Genomic DNA, 20,157 nt, shown 5'->3' with positions numbered 1-20,157 from the left:
TGTACGACACACACTGCTAGCATGCAAGCTGCTTTTAGATGGTAATGAGTAAAGGCATTTTTCACTTAAATGCTTTGGTTTATTTAAATGCACTTTAGAAAAACAAGGTTCCATTTTAAATAAATGTACTTAAGTAAAACAAAAATGAACTATATGAAACTATTAATTAAATGATATGGATGGTGGATGATATAAGTAAAATAGAGGTATGGAAAAAATTATAAAATGGAAAGAAATGAGTGGTATTGGGAAGCTACCACATAAGATGAGAAACTAGATAGGGCAATTTATGCAATCAGATGTGTCCTTGACAAGATAATTGCTGAGTGGGGACATGGGTCTCTGGCCTCCTCTGTCTCCTGCAGCCACACCCCCTTGCCCTTTAACCCCACCTAGACAATTCCACAGACTGGACTTGCCTTGCTCCTAACTCCTGCCTTTGTAGTAAAGCTGGGTGGTTGAGCAATGAACTCCAGTGCCAGACTGCCAAGATTTAGGCCCCAGCTGTCCACCTGCTGGCTGGTGTCCTGGGCAAATTGCTTTACTTCTCTGTGTGTCATATGAGGTCTCATAGGTGTAATGAGGACTCAGAAAGTTAATATTTGTAAAAGTCTCAAAATGTGCCTGGTATTCAGTAAGTACTGTCTATAAATGTGTTCATTAAAATAATGGTTTTATCCAACCAAAAATGCACCTTCCTTTTATGCCTCACAAAATAACCTTTCTATTTATTTAAAATCTTGCAGAAACCAAAAGCCCATCAACTGATCAACAGAGAAACAAAATGTGGTAAATTCCTATAACGGAATATTATTCACTCATAAAAAGTGCTGATACATGCCCCAGCATGGTTGAACCCAAAAAACATATGTGTAAGTGAAAAAGTCAGAAACAAAAGGTCACCTATTCTAGCATTCTGTTTTTATGAAATGTCCAGAATAGGCAAGTTCCTAGAGTTGGAAAGTAGATTTGTGGTTGCCAGAGGCTGGAGAAGAGGGATACAGGGATTGAGTGCTTAACAGGCAGAGGATTTGGGGAACTGCTATTGAAGATGTTCTGGAATTAGTGATAATAAATATACTAAAACCCACTGAATTTTACACTTTGAAAAGGTGAAACTCATGATATGTAAAGAATAGCTCCTAAAACAAAACCAAAAAGTCCAGCTGAGAGACCCTCCTCTCTTCCCACACTGTCAGCTCCCCCGGGCAACTCGTGCAGCTAGCATGTGGTAAGACTACAAGAAATTGGATAGAGGTTGCTGGCCTTCACTGGAGTATAAGCAGCTTGAGTATAAGCAGCTTGAGAACAGGAAGAGAATCCTTCTCATCTATGACTCCCCCAAATTTAGCAGAATGACCAGAACCAGAGGTGCTCCAGTAAGTGCTTATCAATGTAATAAAAAGAAAATTACCATTTTAGGGAAGAGCAGATTTAAAGAGAATACGTTGACCCTTGAACAGCACAGGTTTGGACCAAGAAGGTCCACTCAGATTTTCTCATAAAATAAATCACAAACTATGGTATCGGTAAACGCAGTACAGAACTGTAAATATGTTTTCTTATTTTCTAAATAACACCTTTTCTCTAACTTAGCTTATTAAAAGAATACAGCAAATAATACATTTAAAATAGGTGTCAGTCAACTCCATGTTATCATTACGGTGTCAGTCAACAGCTAAAATTAGTCGTTAAGTTTCAGGAGTCCAAAGTTACACATAAATTTTTGACTGCATGGGGGTCGGCACCCCTAACCCCAGCTTTGTTCAAGGGTCAACTGCAATTTACTTCCTCAAGTGTGCAGGCTCTAAAGGACCAACCCAGTAGCAAAAGTTCTCATGTCCCTGCATGGGGGCCCACCCCCTGTTGAGTATTAGGACTGTGTACAAAACAGCATGAAAAGCCCTTTCTTTTACTATCCAGATTGAAACAAGCTTAGACTTGGATTTCTTTTTCTCTCCTGTCAACTGGGCTTGTTTGTGCTGGGCAAACATGCAAATCCTGCATCTAGAGATTGCTGAAGCAATAATAACCTGTGCTTTGATAATCGCCATCCTGTCGAAGCTGGTGTTAGGAAGGCAGGTACAATCTGCAGATCTTAGCCTGGAAGCCACCCACTAGGAGAGCACATGTATGAAGTCAATGTAAGGAGCAGAACTCCCACACATACAACACCATGGAATGAAGCTGCGTAACCTATATGAACATTCCTTAGACTCAGCTAATCCTGTCGTCATCCCTGATTTGAAAAAAACAAGATGACACGAAACATTGAGCTAGCAGCTTTGGATACATCTCCATACCTCTTCTTTTCATACCCACCTTCGCCAGGGAGGTAGGCGTGACATAAAAAGCAACCAGAACTTCCCCTTAGATGCCTACATTGAATTTTGGGTTCCATGTGAACTAAGCCCATTTCCTCGGGGTCCAACTCTGTAAAAATGAGGATTACGAACATCACAGGATGGTGTGAGGATTAAGAGAGAGAAAGTGAGGAACAGTAGCTTTCAGACTGCAGTATGGTTGGAGGAAAACCACGTGAAAAAATGCAAACACATTACACAAGAGTTTAAAAGATTTTTTTTTAAAAAACCTAATGTAGTTCTTGAAGAAGTGGGAACCCAGATGCTTTTCCTTTTTTTTTTTTAGTTTCCATTTTTCTTTATTTTCTACAAAGGGCTGCATTGCTTCTGAGACAATGATCTGATTTCTTCTCTTATCTTCAGCCTCATCCCTCTCTTTGGACTCATTAAATGGCATCTATTTTTTTTCATATCTCGAGTCTCCATCAAGAATTGCCTCTAACTCTGGAGACAAATTGCTTGGGTACCCTGCCTCTGTCCTTCTTATGTCTTAGGTATGGAAGCCTCGGCAGGTTACTTAACTTCTCTGTACCTCAGTCTTCTGGTCTGTAAAAGGGGGATATGTATCTCATCTATGCGAACTGATTTAATCTTTGTAAGGTACTTAGAAGAGAATCATTCACCTAACACATACTATGTAATGTTAAGTATGTTAAAAGTCTTCTCCTTATGAAGAATCTCCTAAACATCTTCTTCCTTGGGTGAAACTGATTCTATTGATTCCTATTAGCATCTAGAACATATGGCACTCATTTTAATATGTCAGTTTGTACTAAATGATAATTCCTTTAAAACACATCTTTTCTTATTTCCAGAAGCTAAATCTAAGCACAAAACAAATGGTTTTCAATGAATTCATGGATGAATAAACAAACATCTCTATTATAGAAAGCACAAGAGGTTTTTTTTCCCCCTTACATGTCTCACTCTGTGAGCTCCCTAAAAATCTAGAGTATTACTCATTTTGTATATCAAATGCTTGACAGAGAATTTACATTTACTCCACAAATAAATGGTGGAAGTTATTATTATTACCAAAAAGTTCAAGAAGAACTTTGGAAGCAGACTTGAAAGCATTGTTCAAGACGAAATCATAGAACATCTTAAAATAAGTAGGACAATTTGTCCATCACATCAATGATATGATGAATGAGATGTATGCATCCACCCATCCTCCTCAGCCCATATCATGAGAGAAGCAACTAAAATAAAATAATCAAGCACAGTGTTGGCCTTCCACACAGACTTATGCCTCCTCAGAACACAAAGACAAAGAGTGAGATATAATAGGACTCTAATGTCAAAGGCATGAAAGGTCAAGAGTGCCAGGACGCAGTTAGGTACCTACAGATGCTTGAAAGTTACCTTTGGAGGCAAGAGAAGTAAATACTTCCTCGACAAGTGGTCATATATTATAGCACCAATGTTCTTGAAAGTAGAAAGGAGGCAAATGGATGTAAGTTCACTGAAATTTGAATGAATTCACTGGTCACAGACACCATGTGTGGGTGTGGAAAGATAATGGAATTTAGGGTCTGTACCTAGCAGACAATTTGAGGAATGTAACTAGAAATTCCAAGAATTACATTGTCCAAAATACATCTCATGCAGCCTGATCTAACAGGGCATATTTTAAACTTTGTTACCTTAAGTGACCTGACCTGGCCTAGCACAACAGGAAAGGTTTCCTTTAGTTCCAATTAATTTCTTATGAAAACTAGGTAAACTCAGCTTCCCTCAACCAGGAACCAACGCAAACCAAAATGCATTTATCTTTCTTCCCCAAATCTGCAGGACATCAAATATTGACCAAAATGTTTCTTCAAAGGAAAATATCAGCTTAGTACATGAAGTTCATTTCCAGCATGTTTGTTGTTTTCCAAAGCTGCTGACAGCGTGTTCCTATACCAGCATGCATTCATTTCATATAGCTTCTCTCCAAGGAGTTTAAAGCATGGTATAAGGGATTTCATTTCCAATGACTTTAAGATACAGACTTGATAAAGCATAGGACAACTTCTTGCTACTTAACTAAAGCTTTAAATTTGAAGGCATCGTTAGGTGTGAAAACAAATGTTCTCAAAGTCCAGCTCTATCAGCAATTTATAGAGCAAGGCATCTCTCACAAGCCAAAATCTAATGAAATGCTGTATTTTAATGATATCAGTGGGTCTTAAGGAAAAATTCTCAGAACCCAAGAAAACAGTATAATGACTAACATTTAGTACTGCAGAGGGAAAATAAACTATGGAAGACTTTTCTAGAAGGCTGCTAGTGAACAGTTGCCTCCTAAAAACAGAAATCAGGTTGACTTTGTCACTGCCTTACCTCAAATTCACTCTTAGGCTCTGAATCTTCAGAAGAGATGAGAGTTAAAAGCTAAAGTTACACTTAATGCAACGGGAACTGCCCTTCTCAGCCATGCCCTCCATTTACTCCCACACCTCCATCTTCCCTTTAAGCGTGTTGTATATGGAAGTGTTTGTGTTGTATAGGATCTAAAGCGGTTGCCATAAGCAAAGACTCATCTAGAAAGAGTTTTTCCAATCATGGCACTACTGACATAAGGGGACAGATCATTCTTTGTTGTGAGGGGCTGTCCTGTGCATTACAGGAAGGTTAGCAGAATCTGTGGCCTCTGTTCAGGGATGCCAGTGTACCCACCCTCCCAAATTGTGACAACCACTAATATCTCCAGATATGCCAAACGTCTCCTGAGGATAATCTCCCCCAGTGGAGAACCAGTGTTCTTGAACCACCAGTCTAGAAGAATAAGACTGTATGCCAACAACATTCACTATCTCAAAAGGAATTCAGAAATTAAGAATAAATCTGTAAGATTTGGACAAGTCATCTGATCTGGCAGTAACTTGATGCTATGGTAAATGGTCTTCTCATCATCCCCCACCCCTTTACTCCCACACCCCCATGTTCCCTTTAGGCATCTATAAAGTAGCCACCATTCACTGATTTGAAACATACAGGTAAAAAGATTGAGAGAAATGTAGAGCTATGTAAAAATTAAGTATTTCAAAACGTCACCTTCCTTCCATATAATTTTAAAGTCAAGAAGATTGCAGTGAAGTGTCCTATCCACGGCCGCTTTTTTGGAGGTGTTATAAGCGAGTGGTAGATCTTGGTAAGAAGATTGGGACCTGGTCAGGGATTTCCCCAAACCTGACCTCATTTGGGAAGCCTCACAAGTCTGCGTTCCAACCCTTATTTAACCCAGACAAGTGGCTTGACCTGTCATGTCTCATTTCCATATGTGTCAAATGTGGAAAATGGTAGGACGTACCACATAAGGGTAGTTTTGTTCATTTGAAAGCATGATGCCTGGTATATAGTAGGTACTCATTCAATGTCAACTATTATCATCTGCAATTATTATTGTGTTTTTTTAATTTTCAACTTCAAATATTTAGTTACAAACAGCTGTTCAAAAATTACTGGGACACAAGCCTTCTCCTTTCTCTAAGGGATGGTTGCAGGTACACATTACAGACGTGCCTCATCAAAATATCTTCCGTATTAAAAATGGAATTTAAATAAATGTGAAACCTTCAGGTGCTACATATTCTTGGGGAAACTGACCCCACTTATGCAAACCAAAACCCACACCATTTGGCCCAAACAGGCAACAGTAAATCTGATTACACCTCATGGCTTCCATTGGTGTTGACACACCACCATTTCTATAACTGTGATTGCAAAACAGGGTCTATCCATTATAACCTCTCCTCCGACCTCCACCCAGACCTAATGGTTTATAACCTTTTAAACATCTTTCTTGCTGAAGTTTCCATCACTTCAGACCAAACTATAGCATTTTAGTCCTATGAAAATGGAAATACATGCTTAATCTCTTCTCTTAGGATAACCACGATAGGAAAGGAAGATTTGCCTGGTGGCAATACAAATAAACCATAGACAAAGTTTCTACTTCTCTAAGCTCCCCAGGTTTCACGCCTGTTCACCATCCTAAGGGGAGTGCTTACTCTAGAAACTCAAAATATGGGTTTGCTAGAGATACAAATTAGCCTTTCACAAAGTCATTAGGTGTGTCTGAGTTAGCTTCCCATTTCCACTCATATAAATAGAAGAATATCAGGAGAGTTTTTGTAAAGTAAGAAAGGAAGCGACAAGAAATACGTCTGTATGTTCTAAATGGATCCATTTTTATGTGCCAATATTTACAGCACAAATTTGCATGCCTCTAAAGTGGTTGTAAGTCACAAGGAAATCCATTGTGTTCTGCTCTGGAATATTTCTTTTCTTTTTTTGTAATATGGAATGAATCTTTGTTAATGTATAATTTATATTTAATTTTCAATATTAAATACATGTCATTTAATATGTTAAATAATTATATATTAAGTATGTATATACATATTTATACTGGTTTATAAATATGTTATATAATGTAAATATTAAATATATTAATATTTAAATATTAAATATATATCAGATTGATTTACGTGAAAAGATTCTTGATGGCTGAGACTATACTTAAGATTGTTTTAAAAGTCTGACTCCCCCATTACAGTTTTCTATACACAGTAGTAGATACTCAATTGATAATATTATTTTGTGATCTGTGATTCATAAATAAAGGTCACACACCTTGTCTATATTTGCAGATTTGGGCATAGTGAGAAAGAAATACTAAGACACAAAATTTCAGTTTCCTAGAAGAGGTTCCTCCTGCTCTTGCTGGAGCCACTGAATACAAAAGGGAAACTTTCAACATCTCCTTGGCTGATTAAAGAGATAGTTAGCATCAAACCCAGAACTGAACCCTTGATTCCATCTGTGTCCCCTCAAACCTGTTCTCCCCAAGTTTCCCATATCACCCCCAGTAACACAGTCCAGAGTTCTCATTCTTTCCCTCATCCCTACAGTCAGGCCTTCGCCATCAAAACATGCCGTTTCTACCAGCCGCTGACAAGGCTGAACTGACAATGGTGACCCCCAGCATTGGCAGGAGGAAAAACAGAAGAAATTACCCCCAGTTAACCAACTTCCCTCCACCTCCACCACCACCCTCAAAAAAACTCTGGAATTTTCTTGCCTAATCTTCTCTGACAACCTCCATTCAACTGAGTCTTTACCTAGTAGTCAACATTATCATCTAACAAGTAAATCCTTTTGCATGGCCTTCCATGGGGCTCCAAGCAAGAAAATGCAAACTGTTTTTCTTTCTATGAAGGGTCTACATACTCTGAGTCTCAGTAACCCCAGCCTTCTGCTCTCCACTCCCAGCACTATATCAACACCAGTCTTACTTATCTCCCTACCCATGTGAAGCCATTTCCAGCCTTAAGACTGTCATGAGTGCATCTGACAGGGATCTCCCAGTCTATCAGACGCTTTCAGCATCACCAACCTGAAAGAGCCTTCTAGACTGTTCCAGGCAATAGTCCTACCTACTATTGTCTAGTACCTATTTAGTATCCTTCAGGGTACTGAATCCCATCTCCAGCCCCAAAGAAAACCCCATGAGGGCAAAAACTTTCATTCTTTGTTGTATACCTAGTGCCGAGTATCTGGCATATAACAGCCGCTCAATAAAAGCTGAGTCTGTTTACATTAAGAAAAAAGCATCCTTTCAGTGTTAAAGTCATTTAATTCATATTCATCTTTCTCTTTTTTTAATGTTCATTGGCTCTACATTTTGATAAACTTTTCTAATTTATAATTACCATTACCTCCCTCTACACTGGTTTTTATTTTTTTTAAAGATTTATTTATTTATGCATACAAGAGCTGGGGTACAGGCCAGAGGTGTGGGGGGTGAGAGGATTCACCAGAGACTGGGGAGCAGAACAGGCAGACTGACTGAAATACACTGCTGAGGGCAGCAGCGGGCCAGTCAGGAGAGGTCTGCTGTGCCATGTGGGTTGCTCCCTGGCTGGCCGGGGATGGAACTGCAGAGGCTGCAAATTGCTTCATAGTGCAGTGCTTAACCCCTTGCGCCACCAGGGAGGCCCTATACTGGTTTTTAAAGAGAGGTCTAACTCAACATTTATAGGCTACTTATTGTCACATTCAACACATATGGTAAGTGAAAAAATAATTTGCAGAAAGCTCTAAAAAATATCAGCTGTATATCAGGAATTTTTTTTTTAAATTTCTCAACAAATTGTCCAGCTACTATTAATTATGAGCATAGTTACCCAATCAATTTACTATTAATTGTGATGACAGTGGCCAGATTCATTTACAATCAATTGTTATGATAGGTTCAGATCAACTTAGAAGTGAAAAAATCCAGATAATTCTAAATCAGCCACAAGCCATGATCAACAACATTCAGAAATAGGGCCTCCTTTGTGGTGCAGGGGTTAAAGACAGCGCTATCAAGCTATTGCCAGCCACTGAAGCACAAGTTCAATCCCTGGCCCGGGGAAACCCACATGGCGCAGCAGACCTCTCCTGCCTCGCCTGCTGCTCCCCTCAGCAGTGTATTGCAGTAGATCTGCCTGCTCTGCTTCCCACTCTCTCTGGTGAATCCTCTCACCCACCTCCCGCCCCAGCCCCCTGCATCTCTGGCTTACATCCCAGATCTTGTATGCATAAATAAATCTTTTAAAAAATTTCAGAAATAAGTAAATGTAGAATCCTGTGTATCATATGTACCTTCAGCAGAATTTATGTGCTATTGCTTTGTTGTTGTTTTACTGCCAACTCTTCCTGGAGTGTATATTCCCTATGAAACCCATTGTAGGGTCCCCAAATCTAGACCAGTAACAATAGTCATTGGGGAAGCCCTTTCTAGTGCACAAGGCAGGTGAATGCACAAAGGGAGCTCCAAGAACCAAAAAAAGCAATTTTGTCAAACCAAGGTAACTGTGCAAAGAGAGAAAATGAGGTCAGGGCTGGCAAACAAGCATAACAGATCAGAGTTGTTTTGTTATTCAAACCAAGGTTTTGTATAAAGGTCCTGGAGAAATATTAAAAATTCAGACAATGACACTAGCACTCTTATTTCATGCCAAGTCAAGGCAAGATACTTAACAGGGCTCTGAAATCCAGAAAAATCTAGATGGAGTCAATCTTGGAACAGCAGCTGGCATTTGGCAAAATCACAAAGGTCAAAAGAGAAAGTAAAAAAAAAAAAAAAAACCACCTACACTTGACAGTTACTTTCAGAACAATCATTAATTATAATTAAATGACAATAGAAAAAGTGATAAACAATATCATAACATGAGTTAGTCAAGTGTAATTATCTGTAGGGCATGCAATTCACAAGACTGGTTCAAAACAGAGGGTTGTAAGAATTAGATGGAAATCACAAAAAGATTGCCAAAGAGGAGGCTTTGATTTGGAAACAGAAGTGCTGAAATGATTGCGCCATCCCCATGCTTAGCCTTGCCTTGCTTAGTCATAGGCCCCCATCAGTGAAACCAAAGGCAGCAGAGAAAACATGGCAACTTAACAGGAGAGATCTGGGAGAAAGCCCACGCTCATTCAAAGACATGTTGATTGTTGTATTTTGAGTAGAGCACACTCACTCAAACGCTGCTGTGCAAAAGCTTGGGTACTTCATTCATTAAACAAATGTTTATCAAGCACCTATTCTGTGGACACCTCAGTTCTAAGGTACTTGAGGTACACCAATAAATGAAGCAGACATTCTAACAAGAAACACGACAATAAATCACACAATGCATATCACCCTTAAAAGTAGTGAATACTATATAAAAATAGAGCAGGATAGGGAGATAGAACAAGTGAGCAGGATGGAGGTACTACTGCTTAAGGTGGGCTAGGGAAAAGCAGACTTGAAGAAGGTGAAAGAGTAAGTCTTGCAGATATTTGAGGAAGATCAGGGAGAGGGAACAACCAGTGCAAAGGCCTGAGGCATGAAACTTGCTAAAGGAGAGTAAGAGAGTGAGTGACAAGGTGAAATTAGAAAGGGAAAGGCACTAGAAAAATAGTGCCTCATTGGTTTTTGAGTCAGATGGAAAGGCATTAAAATTTTCTCAGCAGGGGGTGATATGGCTTTTGTTTTAAAAGAGCCACTCCAGATTCCTATGGGGTTAGGGAAAAGGCGGAAGCAAAGATAACAAATAAGCAGATTCTGTACTTCCACTAATGAGTTTATTGACCGGCTCTAGACAATGGGGAAAGGATAAGACCCTTCACACATTACCAGGATGTGAGAATATATGAGTTACCATTTAATTTAATTTCAGGGTCTGTGTGCTTCTTACAGTTCCCAGTGGGGACTCTGAGTCACTCTCAGCGCTCTGGGAAGGGTGTTGGGAGAATATCCTAAGATCTCTGCAGTCCCAGACTTGGTCTCAGGCACTGGGAGTGATTGTCTTTGAATAAGGCACAACTGAAGAGGAAAGACACAAATTCCAGGGCCCATTCTATCATCTGAGCTGGCAGTTTCTGTTTACTCATTGGCAAATCTACATATGCCTAAGGAGGATCTTGGAATCCTGAATGTAGAGCAAAGATTCCTGGGCCAAACTATTGTTTGCACCAGGTGGGAAGGACTAACTTGCTATTGGATTCCCTTTGTTCTGCAAATAAGATGTCACTAGAAGTGATTCAGTACAAGTTGTCAGCCACCTGTCCTCCCTCATCTCTTTTCCTTGGCCAAGAGTACACCCTTTGAAGTAAGCATTTTACAGTTGGGGAAACTGAGCAATGGAAAATATCCTTTATCTCATAACTGGCAGAGTCAGAATTTGATACAAATCAGTATGTTCTTAGCCACTTGGCTTTGGAGTTTGAATTTAGCATAAAAGTCATCCCTTTCCCCCCAGACTGTCATGTTTACTCTAACTAACTCCCTTCTCTCTCTCCATGTGAGATAAAATTTTCCTGATTACCCTGGGAACAAACTTGCCCACAGAGCTGAGCTCTCCATACCATCAGCGTGCTGCAGCTTTGCCCTTTTTCTAATCTAAATGAACTCCAAGGTGAGTCTGTAACCACCACATTCTTCCCCGGGAAAGTCTAAAACAGTAAGAGCTTCTACATGGAGAAATATGTACACATTAGCTGGCAGAATATTTTAAAAAGACAATAACAAAAACATCGGGTCATTGAATTTTTTCTGTTAATAATAAGTTGCAGTGCCCCATTGAATTTTCTGTGTCACCAAATCCTCCCAATTGTAGTTACACAAAGGCAACTTTGTCTTGAGAAAGCTACTGAGAAGATGGGCCTAATCTTGGCAAGGGCTTGATGTACCGAGAACCATGTTATTATTTTTTTTTTAAATGCCAAAAAACAAAAAGAAATATTATTTAAGCCATCTTTTCAAAAATCACTGTGCTGTTATCACTAACATAGACCCCAACTTTTTAGAAACAGGAACATTTTACCTGAACTTTAAAGACCAAAATACACACTTTCAGAATGGCGATCACAATCATCTAAGAGAATGAACACCTAAGAAAACTCCTCTTTGTTTTATTAAAAATACTTTTTTGTGGTACCACATGAAGTGCTTCTCAGAATCACTGAGCCAGTTCTCAGTGCTCTAAGAGACAGAGACCTTGTATTATAATTCTTGAGGCTGGGATTTCCTTGGTCAGGTAAAAGGGTACTGTTCCTGTTTCAGGCACACAATGACCTGCATTCACTGCACCTACCACTGCCCATTGGTATGTACATTAACTCTTGCTCACCCACATAGGGTTATCCATAGCTTCCGGGATCAGGTTCTTTCTCCCCAGTTTGTTTGTCTTTTCCATTGGTAGAAACTCAAGGAATATGATCAATATTGACCATTTGCCAAAGTAGAGCACAAATCAGATGCTAAAACTATTACCAGCCCCCTTTTCATTCAGCTACCTCCACCAGGCACTATAGTCTTGGCCCTGGGTCGCCATGTTCTTAAGAACCACATACTGTATACCCAAAGATAAGTAGGGTGATTTGAGGAGACCAGATATTGTTTTCTTGATTTATACAGCTGGCTGTAATTTACAATGAAAATATAAATATTGCAGAACTCACGAATCTGCTGATGACAAGATTGATATTTTCCTCCAAAATCAAAAAAGGTTTTCAGCATTACATGAGCATTTTGTCCTCTCCTGATGTCATCTCTCTTCAGTGGTCATCAGAGAGGTAGAGTGTGCTTTTGTGTTCTAAAATGACCCCACTCTTAAAACCTGGTCCAAAAGAGCAACTACAGTGAGTCATTTCTAATAGAGTATCAATTTACTATGTTTTGTATTTTACAAACATGTAAACTGAATATTTCTAAACATACAAGTTTGATGACAAAAACTGAACATTCACAACAAAAAAGAATGCTCGTGTGTGTGTCTGTGTGTGTTACATAAACTGAGTAGTGACTTTTTTTTTAACTATCCTTAAATCACTGCAGAAAGTAGTCAAGGCAGAATGGACTCAGTGGGAGTATGCTCGTAGGACCTGTACCTTCTGTACCAATTTACTTTTGGTTGTACTAAGAGATAATATCATGATCTCCTTGCAATGAGCCACCTGTTGCAATGCACGAGGTACATATGATCTACCAAAGTGAAGAGAAGCTTCCAATACTTAACATTTGCCAGTTCACCTGCAATGGTTTGGGGTCACTGATAATCTCTATGGGAGCTTTCTGGTAAATTTCATACTACAGATGGTCTTTGTTTTTCAACTGTTTCTTGGCCACTTACTCCTCCATTCTTTCCCCTATTACTTTTACTGAACAAGTCGTCCCTCATACCTTGTTCATGGCAAAATATAAGCGATCCTGAAGGGGTTGGGGGAAGATAGTGGGTACAGAGACTTCAAAAGGAAGGTTATCTTTTCCCTCTGCAGATGCTGGCAGACAGAATAGAAGGGGAAACACTAACAGAGAAGGAGAAATAATCAGAAATCAATCTGGGACCATCTCAGGAGTGTTTTCATGATGAGATGATTCAGGACCACGCACAAAAATTGGCAGAGTATCATGTCCCTCTCAGTAGCTCCAGCACGGGATGTGTCCAACAACTTGAGGTGGCAATGGAATGATTACTTATCGTTTCTACTATCATTCTTCTCTGGGGGTTCTAAAAGCCTTCTATCTCTAAACCCAGATCATCTCAGCATTGCCGTTACTAAAAACCTTTTTCCAGTTGTTCTTAAAAAAAAAATTACTGTCCACAGGGCGTTGCTTTGATTAACACACCCCTCTTATGGATATTAAATCAAAAAAATGCCACTTCACCATAAGGCACAGAGAGTGCTCCCAAGAGTAAAATTATATCTCATATTTAATCAGGCCAGCAGTTGAAAAGATCAAATATAACCTTTTACTTGGAATCATCCTAACAAGCACAATAAAAGGCATTTATGTTTTCATTGTCATATAAATATTTGGCACACAAATTTTAAATTCATGCAAAATATATCCTTTTTCTAAGTCTTAAGGATCCCAACTAAGCCCTCTTATTAACACTTTTTCTAGGATTAGGCATCCTCGGAGGTAATCTAATCACAATTCAGTTTGAGCCTCAGTTGAATTTGTGTGTGTGTGTGTGTGTGTGTGTTTTATTTATTTATTTATACAAGCACTGGGTACAGTGAGAAACGTGGGAGGATGAGAGAATTCACCAGTCAGAGCCAGGGTCAGAACAGACAGACTGACAAAATACACTGCTGAGGGGAGCAGCGGGCAACAGGAGAGGTCTGCTCGCCATGTGGAACCCTCGCTGGTGGCCGGGGATCGAACTGGCGCTGCAGAGGCTGCGGGCAGCTTCGCAACCCAGCGCTCAACCGCTGCACCACTGGGGAGGCCCAAGCCTCAGCTGAATTTTAAGGAAATCTGCCCACCCCCCCCCCACCAGTACCCCTGCACACATTCCCCTGCCAGTTCAAGAAAAATCAGAAGAGACTGAAATGTGAAGGAGCAAGCCAGACTGAAAAAGGAAACCCTTTCCTATAGTAGTCAGAGCTCAATTATTTGGTACATGATTTACTTTCAACCTTCAGATCAAGAGCAGAATTTGGAAAGGAAATAAATCCATTTTGTAAGAAGATCATTTCACCTGCTTAACCTTCTGATCAAATCAAGAAGAACGGTCTGATCTAAATGTTCTTAACATGTGAGAAAAAAACGTGAGTAGTCTCAAAACTCTAGATAGAGCAAATACATAAGACACGTGTCCAGGAGCCCAGTCTCCTTGCTTTCTGTCTTTATTTCATCCTCTGTATCACCAACTGTTTGAAGCAGAATCCTTTCAAAAGTTAACCTAGAGCTGCGCGCTGGAGAACCAAAATTAAATATTAAAACCATAGAGGTTGAAATAAAATGATGCTGAATGCTTAATCCTATAAACTTTGAAAACTCACTAACCAAGAGAAAGGTAATTTTGATTCATATTCAGAATGCATTCAAAATGACTCTTGACCAGATGAATTCAAGTGTAGCCTGGTCAGGTGAAGCGTGGCAGACTCAGGCTAGGGGCTGGCTTTTGTCAGCTTATTTCTTGATTTAGCACTGAATTTTGATCCTGAAGCGAGGCCATGGTGAAATTTCCAATTATTCAATCTCTCAGTATGTAATAATGAAGTCAAAGAGTACAATGATACGTATATCAGAACAGGGTGAAGGTTAAAGTAGACAAGAAAAAGATACAAACCCAAACTTCTTTCTCCGCTGCCTCCTCCTGTTTCCCTTTCAGACTGGGTTAGTTTATTTCCAAGATTTCACATCATCAATCTGACGAAGTTCACTATTAAAATCAACAGCAACACAAACTCCCACAAAGTGCTATCTCACTACCTCGGTTGGGTATTTGAGCTTGTCTAGCGGTTGTGTTTTATGCTACTGACACACTAACAACCTTTTAGAATTGGCACCCGCAATTCTAATTGCAACTGAGTTTAAAACTGCTACAACTTCATGTTTGTGTAGTCAAACCTTTGCTTTCTCCCCTAAAAAACAAAATGAATGTGCTTCCAGTACTAAAACCTCAAAGAACACATTTTTAATTTATATTCCTGCTGAAGAAACTGAGTCACTCAAATGACACTAGAACAACCTATTTGGTTTTTCCTTGCAATCAGCAGTGGCCTGTAAGTAACCTTGAAGACACTTTGATAATCACTTTGATAAACCTCAAGGCAGAAGCCACATCACCAAATGCCTTGGGACAGCACCAAAAGATTAGCTGATCTTTTACCTCATTAAAAAATGAATCACTTAGTTGAAAAATTCCACTTTCATTTCTTTTCACTGATTTCTTAAATATCTGGTGAGTGGTGATTTGTCAGCTGTCATAATTCATTTGGCCTACGCTTTTATGCAGATTGAATTTTTAACTTCGAACAACTAAGCGCCAACTCAGTGTTACCTTCAGAAGTAAATTACCACAGGAACTCGCCTCACAGCCTTGCTGGGGGGCGGGGAGGGGATATCACCCCCATGTCCCCCATTTAAGAGACGTCTGTCATGTTTCCTCAGCCTCACTTTAATAATCGGATTCTGAAAAGTCACCGACCGTCCCATCGTATTTTCAACAGTGAAAAAAAAAAAAATGTTTCTTGTATGGAAAAGGTTTCATCACTAGAGGAAACACGAGTTAGCTGACTGTATATGATTCTGCTTTCCCAGAAGCTGAAGCTTTTACAAACCATTTCATTCCCACCAACTACCCCAGCACCGGAAGGAGGGTGGCAATGGGCGAGAAGAAGAAAAAGAACAAGCAAACTCAAGCCTGGAACCCAAATATAAAGCTTAAGGGACAGCAGCTGAGAAGCACCAAAAACCACCTTACCTTTGTTATGTATTTGGAGTCGCCCACTTCAGAAATTAACACCATTCACAGCCCGGTAGCAATGGACACAGCTAGGAAGTCACCTACCACATCTCGTCGGCCTCCCTCTTTTTAATGTAAAACCAAAATAAGGAGTGTCCAGCTACTCCCCACCGCGCCGCTTTAAAGCAACAGATCGTTTTTTAGGCTCAACTCCCAGGCTCTGGGAATTCCAGTGGGTCAGAATTTCCCAACCTTGGAGACCTGCAGAGAGAAACTCTCCACCAGGACGACTCCCCCAGCCCCGGCTTCTCCCAGTCCCCAGCCGCACATTCCAGAGTGGGCAGCAGCAGCAGCGATGCCCAGGAGGCGGCTCTCGGGGCGAGGCTGCGGGCCGAGCGGTGCCGGGTCCACCCCGGCGGGTCCACCACGGGAGCCGGGCTGCGTCCGGCGCGGCGCGCGGGGAGCGCTCGGAGGCTGCTCGCCCAGCTCGCGCGCGCTCCCTCCGCCCGCCCCCGGCCGCCCTCCCCCAGCCGAGGCCATTCGCCTCACAGTAGCAAGGTTGTCTCTCGTCGACTCCCTTCCCTTAAACTCACCAAACCAGATTTTTACTCCCAACACCGGCAACTTCCCGTAAATCTGCACTGAAATTTTATCCTGCTCGCTGAGCCTCGGCTGGCTAAGGGCCAGTGCAACATTCCTGTTGTTTTAGGAGCGCAGATACCTTGGCTGAAGGTGAAAAAAAAAATCTGCCTCGATGGGAGCGATTGGGGGACTTCGCTCGACAGGCTTCTCGCCCCCCCTCAGAGAGTCACATCCATTTCTGACGTGCAGACATGGCCCCAGAGTGGCACCTGCTCCACCTGAGGACAGGCGTCCGGAGCAGACGTCAGGCCCCCGGCGGGTTGTTCCGAGAAACCAAACACAACCAAGTGCGAGGAAGAAGGAACCTGCTGTTGAGTCACGAGCCGATCAGTACCACCCACCCCCGTCCTTCTGTAGCAAAGAAGTCGTTGGACCAGGTAGGCTCCCGGCGAGCGCCCAGGCGCCTCTGAAGGCAGGGGGCACCTCCCGAGCGTCCTTACCTGAGGCGGACGGCTGCTCGACGGGCGCGCGCAGCAGAGTCACGCGGACAAGGCTCTGACCTTTGCCGAGGCCTCCGCAGCAGGGCCTGGGGCCTGGGCGCCGCTCCTTCAGAAGTGGCTCGTTTTAATGCGCTCTGACCTAAAGTTACAGCTGGTTTCTAGAAAGGGAACAAAAAACACTGCACTTGAAAACGGCGGCCAAGCCCTCCCTGAACCTTCAGTGATCTCTGGGGAGGTGGCTCTAACCCCCACCCTCTCCCCATCCCAAAGAAACCCGCAATCTGTGCCCCACCCCTGCGTATTACCTGTTTATACAAGAGTTAAGGAGCCTCACGCATTTCAATAGAGCGCTAAGCCTGCTTGTGGGCGCGTAATCGGCCAACAGGAATCGAATTCTGTGACTAAACAAACCAGAAGAGGAAGCAAGCACCACCAGGAACCTAAAACGGAGTTGTGATTTCGGGTTGCAATGTCATTCAACTGAAAAAAAAAACGAAAAAAAACCTGTTTTTCGTAAAGCTACTTCAGTGAAGGACTTGTCCAAAACTGTAATTTTTTTATTTTATTTTTATTTATTTATAATTAATTGATTGATTGATTTTTTGCTAATTTAATGTGCTACTACACGCAGAGAGCTCAGAACAGTGCCTGGCATGCGTAGCATTAGCTGCCATGATTATTGTTTGTAGCTGGATTCTGCCTGTTCTGAAAAAGTGGGCATCAAGACCCAGCACTGGGGCCTCCCCGGTGGCGCAGCGGTTGAGCGCTGGGTTGCGAAGCTGCCCGCAGCCTCTGCAGCGCCGGTTCGATCCCCAGCTGCTCCCAGGCCACTGGAGGAGGGTCCCACATGGCGCGCAGACCTCTCCTGCCGCCCGCTGCTCCCTTCAGCAGTGTAATTCGGTCCTTCTGCCTGCTCTGCTCCCCGCTCTGGCTCTGGTGAATTCTCTCACCCTCCCTCCCGCGCTTCTGACTGTACCCAGTGCTTGTATAAATACATAAAATAAATAAATAAAGATAAATCTTTTAAAAAAAAAAAAGACCCAGCACTGCCCCTGGCAAACTCGAAGGCCATGAGCAACTTTTTTATACCTCTTTCAGCCGCTGGAAGATTCAAATGATGACATTTCTCCAAACTGTTTACCTACATGTGGGCAGTCTTAAATGTAATGGAAAATAAAGGTAAAGGAGTGTCCACCTGATTCTCATCTCACTTAAAAGTGGCAAGATTGATAGGACACCTGGAGGTAAATCCATGGAGGTCACTTAAGAAAGAAAACTGGGCACCCAGCATTCAGACCTGACTGTGTGCTTTATTCTAACGTGGATGTCTGACCTGGGAGAGCTGTTTGTGCTGTTCTGGAAGAAGCCAATGCTGGAGAAATAATGGTTATTGCCATTTGAAAACCAGTGTGACATAGTGGAAATCATTTTAAAACTCCTCGTAAATATTAAAGAGTGATTATTGAAGGTGAAGTTTGCTCAGGCCTGCCACCATTTCCCCTCATTAACTTCACTTTTAAAGAACTCACAAGTCCTTTCCTTGAGTGAGCTCCTTTGTACTGTACATGAACACTTTCACCCAATGCATCTTATCTGATCCTTACAGATCAGTCCTGTGAGCTACTTGATCCCCATTTTGCAGATGAAGACACTGAGGTCAATTAGATTACACTGAATGCTGAAACTAGTTCTCAGTTCTAGTTAAATCTAAAGGCACTATTTGCCACCTTTGCAGAAAATAATTGCTTAAAACCATCAGGGAATTTTAAAGCATTTCTGATCCCTTTGACAGTCACATGGGACAAAATTTAACTCAGACCAGCTACCCATTGCCAGGGGAGCAATGAAAGGCAGACAGTGGGAATCCAAGTTTCTCCCCCCACATCCCAGGGTGGCCTCTGCCAGGCATGAACCAGGGTCCAGTCTTAAAACAACTTATAAGCCCCAGTTCCATGTTACCCTGGATTTTTCTTTTCCCAAAGAATCTGGATTGTGACCTTAAGAGTCTTTTGTTGTCAGGGACCATCTGAGAATTCAAGTGGGAACATTCTCAGACTCACAGATTTTTCCACCTCAGAACAGGTTTTTCCGTAGGAAGCACTGTGCCAAAGAATCTGCGGGAATAATGACCAGGAATAATGAGTTTGAAAGTGTGGAGGTCAGTGAACTGGAACTGGAGTCAAAGGCTTGACTTAAGGAGGCACAAGTCCCTGGACGTGAGTCTTTATGGCAGGTCACAGTCAGCTGCTTTTCTCAACTGTTGCCCGCCCTTTTGCTTCTCCTTTCTGTTTTGCCCACTACCACCTATTAAATGGGTATTATTCTTGTTCCTAACTACTTCCTACAATCCACCCTAGGAATATGGTGAAAATAAAACAGAGTTTTAAGTGGTAGGCTTATAGACTGAGCATTCATTCTTTCTTCTCTGTGGCTGACCCTATGCCTATGTATTATTATTGTTGTAGGTCCCAGGCAAAGTCCATGATCAGGGGGCACTTTGTTTTGTTTTCTGCTTCCATCCTCCCCTGTTGCTTACGTGCTACAGTGGATGTAAACAGCATGGAGCTGGGTTTCCCACAAATTTGATCTGAATCTCAATTTCATCTCTTAGCTATATCGGGCTGGGCAAATTGCTTACCTCAATTTCTTCATCTATAAAATTATAACACTACCTCTCTGGATTTCTGTAAGAGTAAAATGGGAGGTGAAATCTCAGCACATTTCCTGGCACAGTGAAGGTCCTTTAGAAAAGGTATTTCCTTCTGCACCTGGAAAGAAATCTACTCCAAGGCTCACAAAGAATTGTCTTTAACATAGTTAAATCATATATAAAAATTGAACTCAATACTATTCCAATAGCATTTGCCCCATCAATCCAGGAAAGGCTCAGATCTTTGTGAAGAACCTAAGTATAATAATAATCACTCATCTACATAACATTTCCAATGATATATTATTATCTCTGATCATCACAATCGCACCTATTAA

General features: G+C 41.4%; 1 protein-coding gene across 1 annotated transcript in view; it reads right to left on the bottom strand.

Annotated features, from left to right (window-relative positions):
- Positions 1-16,152, bottom strand: part of RBM47 (RNA binding motif protein 47) — a gene marked incomplete at both ends in the record, with an annotated part of 132,537 nt that extends 116,385 nt beyond the window's left edge. The window contains one exon of the mRNA XM_084232886.1: positions 16,106-16,152. The remainder of the gene's footprint in view (positions 1-16,105) is intronic.
- Positions 16,153-20,157: the final 4,005 nt, after the last annotated feature.

This window comes from Talpa europaea (assembly GCF_964194135.1).
Source record: "Talpa europaea genome assembly, chromosome: 5".
Lineage (NCBI taxonomy): Eukaryota > Metazoa > Chordata > Mammalia > Eulipotyphla > Talpidae > Talpa > Talpa europaea.
The sequence above is the reverse complement of the archived record's forward strand: the minus strand, read 5'-3'. Positions and strand labels throughout refer to the sequence as shown.